This window comes from Parasteatoda tepidariorum, chromosome 8 (genome assembly GCF_982258835.1).
Source record: "Parasteatoda tepidariorum strain Cologne lab strain chromosome 8, Ptep-v5.0, whole genome shotgun sequence".
NCBI classification, from domain to species: Eukaryota; Metazoa; Arthropoda; class Arachnida; order Araneae; family Theridiidae; genus Parasteatoda; species Parasteatoda tepidariorum.
In genome coordinates, this window is record NC_141762.1 from 74,569,871 (window position 1) to 74,588,085 (window position 18,215).

Sequence of the window (18,215 nt, forward strand, 5' to 3'; positions counted from 1 at the left end):
ATACAATTTTCAATGATTATCATACTCTGATTGAGACATGCCATGTAAAATTCTATAGTTGTCTACAGCAAATTTTACGCAGAGAATAAATTCCGTATAAATAATGAAACAAATGGGAATAATTTGTTTGAAATCTTTATTGTTGCTCTTTTTTAATGAGACTTCCACTTTGACAAAAATCTATTCTATAAAAAAATGCAGCATTGATCATATCATCTCACATTTCCTTTAAAACAAAGAACAACTAAAGATTTTACTTTTTTTTTGGTAAGGCAACATCTTGAAATATGATTTCAAAATACAAAATAAGAAACTCACTTCTAAAGATAAATGATGTTAGCATAGAATTTTACTGTAAAAACACTAAATATTGAGTCAGAACAAGAAACAGGAAATTTAATCTAATGGATTTTTTCCCGCTCATCTTAAAAGAAGAATCGAGATTTTGAAAACATGATGGAATGAAAGAATATATTTTATTTTTTTAGCGCTCATTTATATGATCAAATTCTTTTTTATTACATGTAGAAATAAATTTGCACGAGTCTCCAATAACAATAATGTGTTGTTTGTTGAAATATGCGCTTCTCGAATATATATAAAACAATCTTCATTTAAAACTTAATAGGTAGATATAAAAACTTTTCATGACCTCTAGTATGTTTTAATTAAGCAGGCGTTTTTGAAGGCGTTTTTGTTTTCCAATATTAATAATTTAAGTGGGGATTATAAATTTTAGTTCTTACGTTTTTAGGTTTCTGAAAACCTTTTCGTTTTTGCGTTTAGTAATCTACATAAATAAAGCAAAATGTTAAGACGTGTGTGTATGTTTGTATATATCTTATACAAATCTGCAATTCTGAACCTATATTTTCCGAATTCGGTGTAAATAGGTTCAAAAGCATATTGGACCATATCGTCTACTTTAACCCACTGACGGTTCTGCACGTAAAAAGTCATGTCTTTTCTGCAGTCTTCTCCTCATAGCAAAACCGAATTTTCTATGTTTTTCAATAAGAAAATGGTGTATTAAGGAGAAACATTCAACCAATTTTTCCCAATTGCTAAACCACCTATGTTCATTATACATGGGATTTTATTAATATATTGTTATATATATGATATGCTTGTAACTCTAATCAATCAATCAAAATATTAGTTTTTAAGCACGTTCTAATGAATTATTTTTCTTATGTTTCTATGCTTGGTTATCGCAAGTAAAATCAACGTTAAAAATTTCGCAAGGTAGGGAAATTACTTCACTGAATTGCTATTTTTGAAGTTATAATAAAACCAAGTGTTTCTTATATTGATACTATAGATATATTATTAATATTCATATTCTTCTATAGACTCTTCTACAGACTCTATAATGTACACTCAACAGGAACTGATGCAATAGAATAGAAGTTACGTAATAGAAGTTATGAGTGTATATAAATATATATATATATATATATATATATATATATATATATATATATATATATATATATATATATATATATATATATATATATAAATATATATATATATATATATATATATATATAAATATATATATATATAAATATATATATATATATATATATATAAATATATATATATATATATATATATATATATATATATATATATATATATATATATATATATATATATATATATATATATATATATATATATATATATATATATATATACACACACATTACGTAACTTCTATTCTCCGATTATGTTAAATCTAATAGCATGAAATCTGGAATATACAAAAGTTAAAAAAATAAGAAAAAATAAAGTTTGTATATCTGTTGCCATGAATGTGTACGAGTGTGATATTCGAGTACTAATTAATTTTTGATAGAGGTAAAAATTCTATTACTACAGTACCTATATCATTCACTTTAGTATAATAGGTTTTCCTTAACACCATAACAACACATTATACTATAATAACAGCAACTCATTAGTATCGTAAGTATATAATACCAGATTTAACTAAGCATTACAGGCGTCAATAATGGTTTGGTGAATGGCCTTCGAAATAATTACCGATATTAGTTCGTTTGTCAAAAATAATAATGAAAATAAAAATATCGTCGCTAATTATTTTCTAAAATTAAAATTAAAAAAAAATTAAATAATGTTGGTAATATATGAAAATTGAGCTAAGAAAATTGCATTAAAATTCCGAATTAATGGAAGAGAGGCATATAAACAGTAAAATATTACCATGTTATTGACGAAAATGATACTTAATTCATTTACCATTATTATATATATATATACTAATATATTAGTAGGAAGGGATATCTGTGGAAAATTGCGGCACAATTAAAAAAGGCGAATTAAAATTGTAAAATATATTTATTTTCCCAATAACATGTATTCGAAAGTTAAGTTATGAATTGTTTATTGATTAGATTCTTAAGTTATGAAGTGTTTATTATAAGTTATTAAGCTTTGCTCTGAATATTCTAGTATTTTCCCAACTTGTTAAATGCTAGATAAAAAATACAAGTGAAAGCTATATAATCGATATTAGAGATATTTATTGCATTTTTAATTGTTTTTAAAGAAAAGTAAATTTGTAATTAACGTCATTGTTTGTCTTAAATTTCGCTGCTGTGGAGAAAATGCGAAATTCCAGGTGCATTCTCAAAAAGCATTTTGTGAGAACGAGAAAATTTCTTTTCCTACTTACTATTATCTCCAAATATTGGAAAAAGTAGACAACATTGCTTACCATTCCTCCTTTATCCTCACGTGCTCAGTGACTAAATCAGACAGGTGTTGGTTTTAAATTGAGTGTGATTTTACCATTTCGAGAGCAGTCTACTTATATTATTAGTCTAGAAATACGGTTATTAAAACAAACTAGCAGCATGTTTTCGACAAAAATAGATTCTCGTTCTTAATACCTAAATTTTTGTAAGCGTAAGTTAATTTACCGTCTAAGCTAGATACGTTTTTATAGTTATTATTATCAAGGATTTTTTTTCTTTTTAAATAAATGGACTATCTGCATTAATTTTTAATAAAGTGAAATGAATAATTTATATTTTTTAACCGTTTGTTGGAGAGAAATCACTTTAAGGATATTACATAAACAATTTAAAATATATATATATATATTTTTTTTTATCAAGAGTGTATGTACCCTAAATATTTTAATAAGAATTTAAAGACAAAATGCAACTCAAAAATTATGCAATGATAATAAATTAATAGTTTTTAAAATTTCAATATTTGTATACATTAATTCTGAAAATTTCTTTAAAATACAATCGTAAATGATGTGAATAAATTGAATGTGATGCTATTACTAAAATAATTTGAAATGTTTATTTCTTGGTTATTCATATTAAGCATTACTTTCAATAAGTAAACATCAAGCGTAATACTACTACTATTTAGCAACTACGAGATCATCCTCATGATATAGTTGCTGAAGATTGCTAATATACTGTTCCCTATGCGCAAATGCATGCCATTCATTATAACTATTTTTATAGTTATTGAAATATACCTATTTATCCTTATAAGTTTTATCATACAAGCTTTCTTACACCCTATAAAGAGATTGAATCGTCTTTTCTAATACAATTTTATTTTTGCTGCAATAAAAATATACGCTCCTCAGATAATCTTTTTCATCTGGCTATACTTTATTCTTATTTTATTGAAAGATCTAATTGCACAAATTGAGTTTTATTTGTCATAATCCTTCAAAGCAATTAAATTCAACAGAACACGTAGATTTGTTACACAAAGTACTTCACTTTTCTCAAACAGATGTAGAATTTATTTAGGATAATGTGAAGCAACTCAGAAGTACCGTCTCTGATTGTAAGACATATAAGCAGTGATTCACCTTTTGTACCTCCTGATTAAGGGAACGGAAATTGAGTTATGTTCTCAAGGAGAACATAAATGGAATTAGATTTTGGTGGACAGGAAAGCTCTTTGTAAAGCTGCAATGTCCATTTCTCATTGAAAAGGGAAATTGTATTTACTGTTCTGGGAAATGAGAACATGGACGTTGGAATCGTTACGTTAAGTTTATTTAATGTATCGAAGGTCTACTTTCAATTTGAATTTATTCCATTTATGAACGAATTACTTTTATATTTTAAGATTACCCAGGCTATTATAATCATTTTTTCCTGAGCATTAAATATGTAATACTATTTTTTCAGTTTATTTTAAAAGTGCTTCTCAAAACTAAATGTTGGTATCACGTTTTTTTTTTCTTCTTTTTTTTTTTTTTTTGCATTACATTACCACACGTTTTGAAACTTATTAAGATTTATTTTTCCAATTTTATAAAAAAATAATTAACACAATTAAGAGAGAAAGAACAATTAGTTGACGATATAAGGGAGCGATTTCTAATCATAATAAGAAAAATAAAACAAATATAAATTATTGAATGTAAGTAAAAAAACATTAATATTTAGGGGAGAGTCGGGTAGCCCCGCCCACTTAAGGAGTATTGCTTATATTTCTGTATAATATTGAGTAATAATCAATATTTTTGTATGTTTCTATTGTTTTATCATCCAATTAAACAATTCAAAAAGAATAAACCAAAAAAGAATAGTTTAACTTAAAAAAATAGAAATTTAAAGAAGCATGTTTTTTAGCTCTTTACAAAATGTGTCGGGTAGCCCCGCCCAGTTGCAAAAATTATGTTTTTTGACTGTTTTTTCTGGTGTCAATGAAAATGACCAATGTATTGACAATAGATAAACCTAATTTATCATTTTTATCACAAAATTATTTTATTTATTACATATTTATATACTTTTAGTGAATTCTATCATTTAATAACAGTCATTTAATAACAACAATATTTGTTGTTAAAAATGCATATAACATTCAAATTTGAAGCAATAAAATAATAATCTTTACAGCAGTATATTTATCGACGAAATAAAATTGGACGCTGATACCCGACATTCATGTGAGCGGGGTTACCCGAAATCCAATTTTTTTGTAAATTTGTAATTACTCGAACAATTTTTCACATATGAACTTCTTCCTTTGTGGAAATTAAACTTAAGACTACATACTTTAATGCTGTATGGATAGAAAAAATTATTTTTTTAATATTAAAATCAAGTTTAATCGAAAAATTCAATCAATTTTTCTTAATTTCATGACTACTGTATTCAACATATTTTCAAAACTATTGTTTACTGTTTTAACAGCTGCATAAATACTTGAATCTTTGAAAATAATCTTCTTTTAATATAGCAAATAATAATGAGAAAATATTCTATGCTTATGAAATTGACATTCTATACATTCTAAACATTCTATACATCTTGAAAAAATATTCTATACATATGAGCGGGGGTACCCGCTGGGCCGGGCTACCCGACTCTCCGCTATTTGACTATGATTTAACATGCAAAATTATCTAGTTTAAAAAATAACTCCTGTTTTTATAGTGATCAAAGCTCTTACGAAACACTTTAGTGAACATTTATTCTCGTACATTTATTAAGTTGTAATTCAAAATGAGGTTCCCACATCCAAATAGTATTTACAATTTAGACAAAGCTAGCTTTTGCGAAAATTAACTTCCGAATAATGATGAGCAACTCATTAAAACCCTCAATATGAGGAAACATTGCATTTCAATATTTTCACAACTCATTCATTTCAGCTAATGTCACTATAACTAAAATTATTTCAACTATGATCCGTTTTAATTTTAATTTTTTTGCATGAAAATTTAAACATGGGCATAAATAAAATTTGAATAATTTATAATGCGTAATGCGACAAATTTTTTGAAAACTTCCCCTTATATGGTTTCCTTTTAACCAGATATCCAGTTTGACCCAATTAAACGAGGTCAAAACTGAACAATATTATATTATTTGCATAAACAATATATATATATATATATATATATATATATATATATATATGTATATATATATATTTTTTTTTTCCGTGATGTATTAAATACCGTTTATTTATACGGTAAGGTTCGTCCTTTGAGAAAAATCTTTGCCTGCAAATCATTACTAACTGCAGGAAATAAGTAACGTTGATTGTTAAACTAAATTCCCGTCTTTGAAGAAAAAGTCCACCGAATGCAAAAATATATTTCTTAAAAGGAAATTCTGTGAAAGTAAGAAGTGAGAAGCTTCTTTTGACCGCTAATGTCCATCCCCTTATTGCAAAAAGTTCAAAATATTCTTATCAAACTGATATTGGTACTAATTAAAATGATATCAAAAGCAGTAAGAACATACATGAAATTTTGAACCAGGTAAGAAGCCTTACCGGGAATTTTGAAGCTTGGAATGAAATTTAAGATACTAGAAGTTTTGGTACCAGTTTGCAAACATTCAACAATTTTGAAACTAGATGGAAACCACCGTTCAAAGTTTGTAGATGGAAACCACCGTCATGCCCGATATGGATTTGCACATGGAAAAATTATATAAATTAACAAAGTAATTTTTTAGTAAATAGTTTAGGCCACGGATTTGCCAGAAATTTGGGCAAATCCGTGGCTAAAATTATTTACTATAAAAATTTCATTGTTAAATTTTATAATTTTTCCATGTGAAAATCCATTTCGGGCAAATCCGTGGCTAAAATTATGCACAAAACAGGCAATTCAGGTTTCTTACTCTTTTCTATTTTCTATTTTTTTTCTTAAATAAATATTTATTTTCTATAACTATCAATTGTCAACTTCTTTAAATTTCCCAGTATAATATTACCTTGCGCATATCTATTTCGGGCCCATCCTTGGTAATTTAAAAATCGAAGTAATGCAGTAAGAACGCACTTTAATACAAAAATCCGCTAGTTAGGCTTTTATCTCAATTTGCGCTTCTGTTTTCAATTTTTTTCAATCTAGCAATCTTGTTACGAAAATATTTTATATCATTTTTGAAAAATTTCCCGTGCATGTAAGTTCATTTGAATTCACCACTCGCTTTTTTGATTTCATTTCATGCTTTATTCCGCTTTTTCTTTATATTTTATTTTCTGCTTTTACGTGATATTTTTACATATTGTGTTTTATTTTATGTGTTGTAATATTTTTAAAAAATTTTTTGAGTGCTCCTAGCACTATTGCATTGATATATTTTGCTTTGGCTATATTGATACAATATTAGAAAGCACTCTTTTTCGGTGGATATAATCGTGTGAGCTGATGATGAGATTATATCTTTTATTTTCCGAATTTTTTTAAAATTTTTCTCCTTTTTTCGAATTGTTTTTTTTTCTTCCGGCTTCTTGCTATTTCTATTATTATTTTTTCGCCTTCTTTCATTGTTCTGTAATTTTTCCCTTGTTTTCTCTATATTTTGAACTATATATATATATATATATATATATATATATATATATATATATATATATATATATATATATATATGTATGTATGCTTAATTTAAACTATTTCATAACGATTACTGAACTTAAATTTGTGCCATTAATTTCTAACAGCAGCCACTTTGTTTAGATCACAGCTTGGGGTGTACATAATTTTCAATGGTCACAGCATACGGCAGCGAACCCAAGAGTCCAGAGTTCCATTCCAGCCTGCACCAAAGAACATATGCTTCGTCATTTTTCTACATTGGAGACCGTGGACAACGAACAGAAAGTTTTATTCCTCCTGGATAATTGGCAACACTGCACTACTTTGCACAGTTCTAAGTATTGTTTTGATTCTAGAAGCAAATTGCCTGAATTTCAAACAACGTCAATGCCCGATCACAAGGCGACTTTTACAAGTACAATATTATTTTAGTTATCATATATTTTTACAAAAAAAAATTACGAGCAGAGCTAATTTTATGGTCATACCAGTTTTAAAGGCATAATTGACCTCATTTATTCTTCTGGTCATTGACAGTTACACTTTTGTTCAATAACAGAATTTAATTCAGAGGTGACCTTTTTTGAGGGTATTTTAGTCCTTCATTGACAAAATCAAAAGCCTTAAAATCTAATAAAGCTTTATATATTGGTCTATATTAGATTTTGGATAGATAATTGCAGGTTTTGAACTTCAAAGCATAAATATTTTCCATTTCAAATAAAAATAAGCACAGTTCAACAACTGTTTAAAAATAATAGTTAATGATAAAAAACTGTGTTTTAACTATACTAATCTTCATTAAATTAAAATTTTGAAAAAATTAATTTAAAAAAAAATTTATGAATGAAGTTTAAGAACTATTGTTTTTTACCATTTTATTTTACCATTATTTTTTTACCACTTATTTCACTATTTTATTTCATTCTTTATTTTATTTATATATTAATTTCTTAGAACTAACTTTTGAATTTCGAATTACATGATATGCGAAAAAAATATCGTATTAAAATTAAATAAAAATTCTTTCTTTCATTGCTGACAAGAAGCATTAAATATTTCAAACATATCTGTTTAAAGCATTTTCAGTCAAAACCGAGTATTTAATTTTTTATTCAGTTTATCTTATCTTTGTCTTTAGGTTTTTCATTTCAACTTACACTGTTTAAAAAATTAACATTAACGGAAAAAATTAACTAAATAAAAAAATTCCTGGATGAGATCTCTACCGAAATGGCATAATTAAGATTTTTTTTATGATTTTAAAATCACTAATTGCGGAACAAAACATAAAAAGGAAGAAAAAATGAGTCAAATGCAGCTGACACTTGTTGATGTGTGTTAATTAAAATTGTGTTTGTTTAACAACCTTATTTAAAGTAATCACTTCGTTATGTTTCATGGAAAAAAATTCCCTAAAGAATAATTTAATTATTTTATCATTATTAAATATGAAACTTTTATATCGTTCTGTTGCAAAATTTCAATTGCTGTTTAAAAATGTCTCTTTCTTTTACTAGGAATGGTACGAGTATATCTGGTGTAAGTCAGAACTCACTTTTGTAGGGTGGTAACTTATAATTAGTAAATATTTAATGGTAATCCCCATTATGCTTGATATTTGAGCAAGATGCGTACAAAATAGACACACATTTCAATCAATAAATATATCTCATCTTAGTACAATGGAGTGTTTCGTGTTTGATGATAGAAATGAACAAAGAAAGCTGGTGTAATTACACTATGAAAGCTGTGGTGTAATACCTATCCGAATTTGGTTTTTAAAACCTTAAAAACATTTTGAGTGATTTGAAATATAGAGTGAATCGAGCATTTATACACAATTAAACGGCTGTAAGTAAGTATAAACTCCAAGAAATGAGAAAGTTAACTCCAAGAGCTGATGCTTTTACTCGATTTATGGATAATTTTAACAACCTGTGTTTCACGTCGGACGACTACGGTTAATGCTTACAATTCCAACAGGAGAAGTTGGAAATTTTATTTTCATCTCCCATGATGCTGAATTTCCCGCAGAAACATATGTTATTTCACATTAAAAGCGTGTATGTTTTCTGTTGTATAATAAATGAAATCATTTTCTCTTAAGAGAAAATACATAGCTATTTTAATGGCATAAATAATTTTATAATCCATCATTACTTTCTACTTCTGCTCTGTTAAACCTATAGTCTTAATATTATCTCTGTGCTACGCATATGTTTGATTTACAAACCAATTTTATTTCCAGAAAGAGTATATCAATTGATTCATCCTAAATTAATAACTCTTATTTTATTTTATATCATAATTTAAATTTCAAAACCTCTAAAAATTGTGTGCGATTTCAAATATAGACCGAATCAAGCGTTCATACACTATTAAACCACTGTAAGTAAATCTAAGATGAGATGGTTTTACTCAATTTATGAATTATTTTAACCAACTGTGGTTTCCGTCAAACGACTACGGTTAATGTTTACAATTCTTTACTTACTCTTATCTGTAACTTATCTAACTGCAATTATAAATATTAAGTATGATATAATTGAAAAACAAAAACGGTGGCAGCTTCTTCACGCCACTTAGAGCAGAGGAGCATTTTTGGAGTTTCATTACCCCGGTTCATTACTCAACCTTGATGAAAAGAAGTTGCCACCAGTTTTTTGTTAAGATTCTCTGAAATATTTTACATTGTATATGCAAGCGAAATTTAACAAATTTATATGCGCTAATCAGCCTTTAAACAATGACTTTTTTCTTGTTTTTGTTTCCTTTTAGTTATTAATTAAGTGGTACTGTATAATACTAATCCAACGGTAAAAATCGTCCATGCATTACGCATTTTCTTTAGAACAACAGGAGAAAGAAGTGAATGTTTTTTTAATGGAATCTGTTTTTCGTATCTTATGTTTATAAATTAATTCTTCCAGCTATTTATCACATAAAGTCAACATAATGTTGGTTGTCAATATAAAATACAGACACAGAGTTAAGTTCAAAATTTCCCTCCTTTTTATTACAGACTATCTGGATATCTGTTGGTCTTAAAATATAAGATAAATAAACAATCAATCAACAAAATAACAAGCACATTTATATATTCAACAACATCATGGGCAAAACTAAAAGGCATGTACCGACGTAATTGATAAAGCTAAAATAATTTCATTTTTATTTGCTACTCTGTACGGTGACTTTATGTCATCATATTAATCAACACACTTTTTTTGATGCTTATCCTATCAAAATAAAGATTTATTATAATAAGTATCCTTTGGAATAATGATAATACTTGAGGATAACTCATAGATGTGTTACAGATTTCTAATCCATCAAAAAATATCATCAAAAATCATTAACTTATTACTATAAACTTTAATTTCATCATATATCGATGAATAAAAGCAATTTTTTTCTGATTTTGAAATATAAACAAGTTTGATCTTAAAACAGGATTTTATTATATAAACCAGTTTGATCTTTATACTGGTTAGTGTTCAACTATTATTCCAGCCACATTTAATGTATTTAAATAATGAACATCCAAGATATGCTCCTCAATTTATAAAATTTTTCCACTTTATTGTAAAGGATTATTTCTTTGTTTAAGCATAGGAATATAATTGGACAGGTAATTGCAGTTTTTGATGACTGTCATGATTTTTATTGTTTGACTTAAGGTTTTTAATGTTTATTAATATAGTCTTCATTAAGTTGAATTGAATAACACTTAATAATCGCTGAAAATTCTTCATAAAATCCGCGTTTCCTACTGTTTTTTTAGCTACAGAATTCCAACTTCTTTTCTTTTATTACACAATTTCTTTTCCGTGCATGCAAACGTATGTTTTGCTTTAACAAACAAGCACCTACCCAACTTTTCAATTTAAATATATTTTATTTTTGCTTTCTTTCAACAAACTTGTGCATATTTTTCTGAAAAATAGAGAAAGTAGTTTAAAAGAATGGAATTGTTTTGAACTTTTCATTTCGATAAGAAGCAAAAAATTTTTTCTATTACCTATTCTCGTGATCCTGTTACAAATTACTATTGGAAATGTTTTGAACAAAAAGTAAAAAAAGAACTTTTCTAGGTAGGTATCGATTTTTTCTGCCTATTCAATGAAGTTTGCAGAACAATATTTTGCTGAAAAAAGTAAGTCGGGGCACGTGCATTTTTGCAAACTTTTCTTTTCTTCTTTTTTTGAAAAAAAAATAAAGGTAGTTGAATTGACCACTTCATCTCTACTTGGGAATGTTCCGAGTTGTTTCCGGTGTGGATTTCTCTTTCCAATTCCTCTTCCTTTTCTTTTTTTCCCCTTATCTTTAGTAAGCCACTGACTTTGTTGTGCCTCATAGAAATGTATTGCGCTGCTCTTAATGTATTGTAAGAAAATAGGAAAAAAGGAATTTTTATTGAAAGAAAAAAGTTATGAGAACTGAGATAGAAAAAGAAGAGAACGTAAAGCATATAACGGAATAAATTTTTCTGAAAGTTGTTTCCTGTATAAACGTGCTTTATTTTTTCTAGCTCTAGTATTTAATATCAGTTAGAAAGGTTATTAAAGTAAAACATAGCATGTAACGAAAGAGCTTTTCTGAACTAAAAGTATATTATAAAAATGATAAATTGCATAACTTAGAATGAAACTTTTGAACTCTTTGTAATTCTGCATTTATTTTTCTTAATACTTTAGTTCTTCTTCATAACTTACTACTTCTAATTTGATGTAAAACCAAATCAGTACCAAACGGATAAAAAGTGTAAACCGCAAAAAAGAGTAAAACCAAACAATATAGTTAAAAAAATTGCTGTTAAAATGTAGTGAACTTTGGCCAGCTTCTCGTTGTATAAATTGCACTGTAAAAAATTCCGGATCAAAATACAATATAGTATCGGCACTTTAAGTGCATCGTCCGTAAAATCCATGCTACTGAAATTTCCAAGTTTCCGTAAATTTCATTTTTACATTAAAGTAACGCACGCAAAATTATCTTTACCGTCAAACATTATACCGCAGTTTGACAGTAATATTTATAGATTTAGACTGTCTCAGAGATTTTACGGTTATCAATTGCTGTAAAAATAACAGTATATTAGATTTCCTGTTCCGGTAAAAATGAAGGTTTTACTCTGATACCCAGAGTGCAAGTACTATTTACCATAAATTTATCCGGAATTTCTAACAGTACATGTTCCAGCATGATCATTTTTGTATTAAAGAACACAAAAAAAAAATTAGGAATTGTTTAAAATGCCAGTAAACATGTATCGTCTAAAAATGTATTAAAATTTAAGATACATTAATAAACTGTTTAAATGATATGAAGTTAAAATGAAAAATTACAATTTAAATTTTTGAATAAGAAAAGTTTGCAATAAATCTTAAACATTTAAATAATTTATATATTAGTAGTATCTTATGTTATTTATTTATTTTCTTAATACTAAAAATCGTCCTTTAGTATAAATCTTTAAAAGACAGACTACACTTAAAATAGTGCTTTTAACATTGCGTTTGTCCAGTTTCAACGTGATCAGTAAAATATCAAGTTAGTTAGAAAACTGTTTTCAAGAACGATTTCTTTACTGCTGAGATTTGCTATTTTAAAATTAAGAAAACGAGTTGAATATTTTTAAATCGCACGAAACTAGTCTAATGGCTCAGTTGCGTGCCAAATGTCATATTTTGTCGAATATTTTCCATTTCATTTATATTTCTCAACTTGGAACTCAATTTGTTACTATTTTAAAATTGCAAATATTTTTACATCGAGGGTACATTTTTAGTTCATGTGCATTCAATAAGTTCAAAGAGTCAGGATTCTAAAATCTCGTATATTATAAAGTTAGTTTGGGACAAATCTTATGAATTATGTTTTAAAATATTAAAATTTAATGCTACAAATACTGCCAAAAGCATCGAGTAGTTAAAGATCATAACTCTAGATACTTAACTAAAAAAACATCAACTTTTGAGTTCAGATTAGAGGGATAAGTATATTTTACAGAGCCATATTCTCTGCAAAATAAAAAATATATTTCTGAATGTTTTTATTTTCAATTATTATTATCATTGCTTTTCAATTCTCTTCTTTTTTGTCTTATTCTCTTCTTTCTCTTCTTTCAATTCTCTTCTTTTTTGTCCTAACCGAATTGTTTTACTAAATAATAAAACTTTCTTAAATAATATCTAAAACATCTTGTAACTAAAATGTAAAAATCCCGGGTATTTAATTAAAAAAGAACTGTGAGATGAGCTGTAATTACCAATTACGCTTATTATGCTCTTTTTGTAACAGGTAGTATCTCTCACAAAGCCATCTTTACAAGAACCTAAAAATAATTTTCAATTACTTTTCATTAACTTGTCGTATTCTGTTTTCATATTTATTTTTCAGTTGCATATACAATAAGTGTTATAAATAGTAATTTTAAATAGTAGCAATATTTTTTCTTGTTTGAAAAGCTATTGTAGCACCATATAGTTAGTTTCATCTGAAACAGGCATAGAATGTTTAAAGAAGAATTAAACAATTCAACTTTTTCTCTCACATTACATTTCATTTCATAGGACATAGTATTAAAATATATAAGCTCTAAAACCATTATTACATTCTGAGGTAAATTTTCAGATCCCTCTTCACATTTGTGATGATTTTTAATAAAGTATTTAAATATTATCTATTTTAAAAAACATTTTAATTACTCTAAGCCTCCTTAGAAATACTAATTAAAAAAGCGATTTTTAGTAAATTTATTTCTTATAATTCTCTCTCTCTTATATATATATATATATATATATATATATATATATATATATATATATATATATATATATATATATATATATATATATATATATATATATATATATATATATATATATATATATATATATATATATATATATATATATCTTTGTAAAGTTTTAGTAAAATATAAATAAAAATTTGAAATATAATAAGTAAAAAACTAATTTAAAGACAATGTTACCGTCGTCGGTGCAAGAAATTTAAAGCCATTAAAAGTTTTAATAAAAAAACTTAAAAAAATGATATTAATTTTTTTGCAAAATATTCTTTTAAAGAATTTTCTTTTCGAAATGAATTCTTCTATCGTTTGATTAAATACAATAGTTATTATAAATATATGAATGTCTTTTTCCTACATAATTTTCTAAATAGAACGTTTAAAAGCAGTATTTTTGAAAATTGTAATTTTTTGTAATAAATAAATAAAGAAAGCTTGGAAAACAAATTCAATTTTTGGCATATGCAAAAAAAGAAGTATTTTTTAGAAGAAAAAAAAAAGAATATCTTGAACTGACTGTGCTTCCGACCGAAGGTTGAAATGGAACAAAATGACTCTCCAGTGTACCATTCTGCGCCCTTGGAACTGTTCCATGTATCCTGTCACTACATATTTGGAAAAGTTGGACAGAAATGACAACTTCTGCTTTGGTACATGTCAGTTTCAGAACCCTATATACGTGACGTGTTTGACGAATGATGCTGAATTTATTTCGCCATTTCTCTTTTGATTGAAAGTATCCACCAAAGAAGAATCTGCTTCAGTGAGTTTCGGTTCTTATAAGAAAAAAAAAGTCATGGCTCAGACGCATCGAAGACATCAGGAGGTTTATTAAGTTAGCAGTTTATATTTTTTTTATAGTTTATATCTATTTGATATTATTTTGGAATTTTTCGATTTCAATTGATTAATTTAATTTTATACACATACCTACATTGAAATAGTGAATATTTAAATCAGAAAAAAGTTATCAGGAATTACAACTTATGCTATTATTATTTTGGCTAACTAATTTAAATAGTGAATTACATATTCAACACATAAAAGATTACTTAGACCCCCTACTACTCAGATTTTTAATTTCAGAGCTACTTACTCATACTACTACTACTTTTAAAAGAAATAAAATCTCATGGTTTAGCTTGGTGACAAAATTTTATATGGTGATCTTATACGTTGACAAAATTTTTAGTTTTTATGGTTTACAACTTTTTAATATAATTTAAAAATTGTTCAATCTTTATTGATTGGTTTATTTTTTTATACGTATTTCAACCAGAAAAATGAAATCATATGTTATTATTTAAGACGTTGTTATTAATTATAATTAAATTATAATTAAATTAATAAATATTAATTATAATTTAATTAAATAGTGAATCCCTCGTTAATTTCGCTTCTCATAAGCCCGGCTTAGCCACTGAGTAGACTTTATAAGGTTAAAAACCTTTCAGATTGCACTTTTTTTTACATTTCTTCTCTTTATAGCACTGTTGTTTCGAATTTAGTGGTTTATTAATATAATTTTATGCTCATACAACCAATTAAGTAGTTATATTTCAATTTGATAAATAAAAATCACCCATTACTATTTAGAAAGTTATTATTAATTATGATTAATTTAAATAGTGAAACACAGATCAATTTTTTCATTTCTTAAATAAAATTTCCTGCTCAGTTGCATAGAATACATTATGAGGATGCAAAGTTTGTAGTTCGCATTTTCTTAAGTGTAAATATTATTCAAAATTAATTCGAAATTATTCAATTTTAATTTATTGGCTTATTTTTATGCAGGTACCTGCATTAAAATATGTATATTACGATTAGAAAAATGAAATAGCGCATTATAATTTGATGAATTTTTATTAATTTAAATCTCAAACTCACACTGTAACGGCAATATGTTTCGTTACCTCATCTTTTCAACTAACGAAAATCCGATAAGAAACATTGAAGTAATAATTGTTAAAATAATGTTGGCATTATTATTAATAATGCTGGTTACGTAATTTCTTCAACTACAACCATAAAATACTAAAACAATGCACTCTAATTTTTGCTTATTCTTTGTACCAATCAGAAAAATGGTGTATATTTCTCTCTCACTAAACTCAATTTAAACGTAATAACTGAATAAGAAAGGTTGTTGCACCTTTGGTCAATTTTAACTTTTTATTTTTCTGTTCAGGAAATAATAATTCGAGCTCAGAATATTTTGTCGAAAGTATAATATACTTTTGTTAATTAACCTTAATTCTTATGTGAACAAATTCCTCCATACACTTCAAAAAAAATTATATAAAAGTCGGTCAAAGATACTACATGGTGTTGTACTTTCATTTACTATATGTTATGCCTTAGACATGGATGTAATTGCCTCGACTTGGATAATGCCTATTTTGAGTTCCTTTAAACTTGCTAATGGATTGAATTTGCTTATTCATCATTTTAAAATGTTTTTTTTTAGCTTGCATAACCAATTAATCCTTATAGTTAAAAACTGTTTGAATTTTATCATTTTTTTCCTTTTTGATTTTAAAAAATCTAAATTTAGTTTATTATGGTTTGTACTAGCCAGAATACAGATATATTTTTATAAAAAGACCTGCACTATTTACCAAAGCAATGCCACTAATTTATAATAGCGTTGAAATACAGTCGATTTGCGAAGCATTTTTCACTTTAGCTCATAAAAGTAGTAACTACCATAGATCAAAAATATATTTTTTATTATGCATGCTAAAATTTTCTTTGTATTACTTCGCCAATAGCTATATATGATTTGAGTCACCCAAATTGGGGTGCACTCGCGATGTGTCCATTTGAATTCATACATTTCAAGTAGAGTTGACCATTCTCTTCATTCGGTAATACTTCATGTTGTGCGAAGTAACCAAGTCCATATAAAAAGCCAGTTTTAGAAAAACAAGTTTCGGTAAAAAATACTGAGCTTTTTGTTGCTCCCATACAGCCAGAAACACCGTAAATTTTACCATTTTCTGGTATTTTTGACCCTATTTTTCCCAGTGCAGAGACTATTCAATGGAGTATACTGCTCTGTGAAACTTTTTTTTGCATTACCTCACTCTAGGCAATTCTATATAAATTCGAAAAATATAAACCTGATTGTACAATTTATCCGGTTATTTGTTGCTCTTACTAACTCCAGACAGAGTGTTTCCAGTAGCAATAGCAGTGTGCAAAGCATTTGCTGTTTAATGATAAGGAAAGAAATTAATTATTTACCATGATCTAACATTCTACGAAAGCTAATCTCTGTATTTTAATATAACCAATATTTTAAGTTTCAAAATAAATTTCTTTAGTATCAACTAAATAATTAAAATTATTAAAGCTGATGTATGTATATTATTTCTAAAGTTTGAAAAATAAGATGAATATTTTTCCGGAAATAAACAAAAGTTAATTTAAACAAAATAATTAGTCAACAAAATAATTTAATTATGAAAAAAATTGACTTTTAATAAAACTGAAACTTATATCCTTCAATAAAATCCCAAGACATTTTTAAAGGATAGGAATGTATCCTTTAAAAATATCAGTTTAAATTTCTTCAGTATCGCTTAATATAACGAAAGTTACGATAAGTTATGTAATTATATTTCAAGAGATTAAAAAATCATTGATGAAAAAATTATTGAAAAAATGAATGAATTTATTATAAAGCAGGAGAAGAAAAAAAAATTTTTTTTCAGTAAACCCAAAAAATATTTCCTTCTATGTATCTCCTCGATATTTTTAAAGAATACAGACGCACTTTTGAAGTATTCGTCCTACAATATACTACCTTTTTGTTTCTCCTTTAAATGTCACATTTTTGTTAACATTTTGTTAAATGTTAACATTTTTTTCTTTCTTTCGAAATATGAATTCATAATCAATGATATGAATTCCAAATATAAATTCATAATTTGAAATATATATTCAAATTCGAAATATAAATTCATAATCATTTTAAGATTCAAAATAAATTTATTTAGTAACACATAAATAACTAAAACTATTAAAACTGAT